We start from the raw sequence: 5,085 nt of genomic DNA, 5'->3' as shown, positions 1-5,085 counted from the left end.
CATACAAGATGGAATAAGAAAATCACTATGATTTAAAGCTAATACAGTCTTTTGCCTGACGTGACCAAACATAGTTCTATAAATATACAGTCATCTGCAAACTACAAGGTATCGCGCTCTTTGGCTCTCTCTCCCTCTCTCTTGTAGTCCATCGATGCCAATGATGACGCCAGCTTTGATCTCAGCAGTGTGTGTGTATGTGACTCGCTACAAGTCTATATGTAGCAATTCTTGTCTGTCTATCTGTAGCAATTCTTACTTCTCTGTATATAGCAGTTCTATCCCAGATTCCCAGTACTTTTAATTTTAATTAGTGTTATCAAAAGTCTTTTTCACAAGGCACTTGAATCCAAAATGTTCCCTAAGTTCAACTCATTTATAGAGCAAAACCAAAGTAGAGTTTTGCTCAAGTTCCCCAAATGCCCCCACCCTTAGTAACTTCTATATTGTCAGCAGAAAAGGATATTATACAAATCCTGTTTTGCTAGATATCTCCTAGTCCTGGATGCTTCCTTCCTTCAAGAAGGACAGGACAAAGTGACATCAGTTGAAGGGACCATCTGTAGATGAGGGAGGGAAGGAGAGAGAGAGAAAGAGAAAAAAACAAAGTTGACTTTCCTGGATAAAATACCTGGAAACTTGATCTTATCAGAGTTCGATACAGCAAAGTCAAACCCCTTTGCGTTTTTCATTGTTGAAATCAGAAACACATTATAAAGGTCTTCTACATCTAAGTGTGCATTTTTTTTTGTTTCAGAAAAGCATGCATCATCAAAGAAAGTGTTTTCACCAGAAGCAGACCATAAATACTACAGAGAGTTTTACACAAGCATCCCTAAAAGTCATGACCATAGCATGTCCAGAACACAAGATACCAAAGCCCAAAGCTCTGCTGCAGCACCATAGAAAGTCGTTAGGAGACCCATTATCAAAGTTGGTTCTTGTTTAGCCGACACCTACTTACCTACCATACATCATAACGAGCCATCCAAATCTTCTCAAGTTATGCACTAACAGACAATAGAAAATGTATCCTGTAATAAGAATGTATTGAACATCACAATACCTTCAGAAAAACGCTTCCACCGCATCATCTTGATGGACAGGAATCGATGCCATCCCTTCTTCAGTGTTCTGTTGGTCAAAGGAAAACATTTAAGCACCAGGGACATAACTTGACATTTTGCCATTGTGACAAGAACATTAGTGACAAGACAATGATCAGTGTTCTAAAGTTGAAGGGAAATGTATGCAAATATTTGGAAAATAAGTTAGTGAACTACAAATGTTACGTCTCTCCTTAGAAAGTGCAACAGAGGATGAAAAGTAGATGCTAACCTGATAGATTTGTAATGACTGCACAGGCCTTCAGTCAGTGTGTTCTGCAGTTCGTTCCCGATGTGCTAGACGGCGCTGCTGAGCTGCAGAAAAGAAAAAACAAGTGTCATGATTTTAAAAGCGCAAAAGAATCGTTACCCCCTCCCCCTCCATGTCTCCACAAAAAAAGCACTTAGAAATTCGTAAAACATAGGAAAAGGGAAAAAAGCCGCAGGGAATAGCAGGGACAAAGATTCAGTGACCCGCCGTTTGCCGAGGGAAGAGACCGTTAGCTCAGATCTATCCAGGCGGGGAAATCAGTAAGTTGCACCGAAAACACAAGACACCTAAGACGCTACCGGGACACGATGTCTGTCAGCATCTGGCTTATTTTCACCAAGGAATCCAAGTAATCAGGCCAGAAAATCAGAGAGGATAAGGCAAATGTGTAAAATGATTTCGATAAAAACGCATTAACCAACAAAGACTGCTGACTCAGGGATTCAGGCATTGAATAATGTTTTCCCGCCAAGAGACGGTGGTCTCGCGTCGGTCGACGGTCCAGACCGGGGTAAAGCCAACCAACTGCGCTCGTAGCAACGATGACGGTGAAAATATCACATACATGGCAGTAAATACAAACAATCTGACAGAAACTTGAAGAGAAATAGGAAGCATTACATGTTTTCACGGGCCTGACATGTACCGGCCAGCGCCCAATCCCCCGCCGGGGACTCACCATTATTTACGCCGACCGATGTTATTGGTTGACCCGGCACGCGGTAAATCACATTTTTCAGACAAATTTCGCGAAAAATTAAGCTAAAAGTTATACTACTAGGTGTCGATACTTTTTTCGTGACAACTTTGAGGAACGTTTGTGAGGAAATATGATTTTTGGGACAAGTTTTGACGTAACATCTTCACGGGCCCTGTGCCGGGTGATGGCAAAACCCGGGCGGGACCCTGCCAACTTGTTATGGCCGACCTACGCTGTACGTGAGCACGTCAAACCGATTTTTACCAACATCTTACGAAACATACGGCTAAAACTTACATTACTAGATGCCTGTGCCTTTTTGGTGACAATTCTGAGGAAAGTTTTGGAGGAAACAGGATTTTTGAGCACGTTTTGAAGTAACAACTATCGCTACTTCACAACCAAAACCTGGGTGGGACCTTCCAACTTGTTATGGCAGACGTCGCAATATATGAACCCGGTAAACTAGGATTTATTTACCAAAATATTACGAAGAATTAGCTAAAAAGTTACACTACTATGGTCAGGGACCTTTTTCATGATAATTTTGAGGAAAGTTTTTCAGAAAACATGATTTTGGGGAAAGTTTTGACGTAACGTTAGAATACATCGGGCGATGCCAAAACCCGGGCGGGACATTCCAACTTGTTATGGCCGACTGACGCAGTACGTGAACCCGCTAAACAAGATTTTTACCATAATCCTACGAAAAATACCGCTTAAAGTTACCCTGCTAGGCCTCGGGGTAGTTTAAGTAACACTTTTGAGGTAAAAAGTTGCAGTATAAGACTTTCGTGTTTAAATTCTGACGGAACAACGAAGTTGGCAGAATGATTGACAGTTCCGTCAGACGATAAGCCCCAGTCGTCCCATGAACAAGAAATCTGTGCCGCGAATAGTGCCAAGGATGTGACAAAGTATTCACACAGGAACATTGTGGTAAATCATAGAAGTCCAAATGCAACTTATAATTGTAAACTTCAGCTAGCTCCCGGGCTTCATACCGTATATCGCCTAAGCTACACACGGGGCCATCCGCCTGCTATCCCGCCTACAAAATACGGAGGGCCACGTTACAATTTTTCTCACTTTTTTTCCCGATAAAAAAAGCTGACAATGACACCACTAGCTGTTCGAATATTTTGTCTGATAGTTTTGAGGAAAATTTGAGGGAAAATGTCGAGTTTTGGCCAACCATGTGATTTAAATCATGCCATACAATCGTGTTGGACGTACCGTCCCGCGCTTTAGTCCACAATAGTTTAGTGACAGAAAATTCACGAAAATTGTAAGAAAACTACACTGTCTTACATTTTTGGGCCATGATGACTAATAACTGTTCCAAATTAATTCAATTCGAGACACATTTACGGACTTACTGACAGAAAAATGTTTGAAATCTGAACATATGTGATATGACATGCCAGCCAAACCCACAATCGTACAACAACGTCATGAAAGTTTCTGTGAAAATTTGTAAGAACTTTCCTCAATATTAACCATGGACATATGCTATACTTTCTCTACAGATACAAAACAAGATGGTACATGGATAAAACGTGGTATTTCAGCGCAAAAAACGGGAAAACTCTCACCTTAGTTCTGACTGAAACGCCGGCCGGACGTCCGAAGTGCGGTGTTGTCCCCAGCTGGAATGGCGCGAAAAGTTTCTATGAAATTTACGTCACCAGACCTTGAATGGCGATTGGCTCTCGCAGGGAGGGGCAGACCATTTTGTAGTTCAGGTGGAATTAAGATAAAGAAATCTTTCTACTTTCTTGTCATTTCGTATTATTTTTGGATGACTTGACAAACAATACTTATAAAATTATTGTTAGAATATTTATTTCTAGTAGAACACTCTTCAACAAGTCCGTCGATCCAAACAGATTAAAAGAGATTGGACGATACCTCCCCGGTCAATGGTTCAAGCGGGGTTCATGAAAATACTTATTGAGAATATGAAAAAATTTCTTCATCTAAGTTTTTTTTATATCATTATTCTGTCATAACGAGTCTTACCATAGCAAAAAATAAAAATAAAAATGGTTTGTTAGAACGGTATTCACACTGTGGATTACTGCACTTTATCGTTGGGTGGAAGAAAGAAATATTTTCATAACCGGTAACTGAACTTTCCATTGACCATTTTACAGATATTAAGTCACTGACAGTACCGTTATGCTTGTTAAAATAGTTCTCAAGAGTGAGACAGTTTTCAGAAGTCAACTTTGTGATTGAAAATATACCCACGCACCCCTACCCCCAAGAATGCAGTGGTTGGTCTCCCGCCAGACTGAGGTCGACAGAAACGGGACGTCCCATTACCAGACAACAGGTGCACAGGTGTCCAGCGCCGTCCGAGGGGACATTCCACCCGACACTTTGGGGGATGGAGCATTTATAAACATGATGAAGCTGTTTGTTTGTTTGTTTGCTTATTGTTGGCTGTTTTATACAATGAAACGGACTGAATATTGTAAAGATTTACAAAAATCTATCCAGTTACTTGAGTAACTTTTGAATTGTGTATCTTAATACCTAGATGCCTAGCCTGCATAGACGTTGCACAGGAAATATAAGTGCTAAACCAATTATGAATCATAAAGGCAGAAGGCCAGAACCCCAATAGTTTTCTTCCACTGTCTTCAGACTTGTACAAGTTGCACAGTGTCTTGCTTTGTTTAACCACTCACTGTTAATAATCTCGCGCGCTGTGGCAAGATTATAGTCAAAATAGAACCCGTGATTTCTGGCGTTGTACGAAATAGGGGAGCCTCTTTCTTGGGATAAACAATTTCCAGTAGGCACCGAATAGGTAGAAAATGTTTTTATGACTGTTTAATTTCTTCCATAAGCCAGGTTTGGCAATCGAACATTCTCTTACCATTAAAAAAAAGCATAGTTTTATAAATTAAACTTTTTTGGAAGATGATTCACAAATACGCGTTTACGGGTCGCAACTTTTGACCAATCAAATCGCCCAGGGCAGTTTCGGTCGCGTATGG

Source organism: Branchiostoma lanceolatum, chromosome 19, assembly GCF_035083965.1.
Source record: "Branchiostoma lanceolatum isolate klBraLanc5 chromosome 19, klBraLanc5.hap2, whole genome shotgun sequence".
In the NCBI taxonomy this organism is placed as follows: Eukaryota; Metazoa; Chordata; class Leptocardii; order Amphioxiformes; family Branchiostomatidae; genus Branchiostoma; species Branchiostoma lanceolatum.
This window is presented reverse-complemented; position numbering follows the sequence as displayed.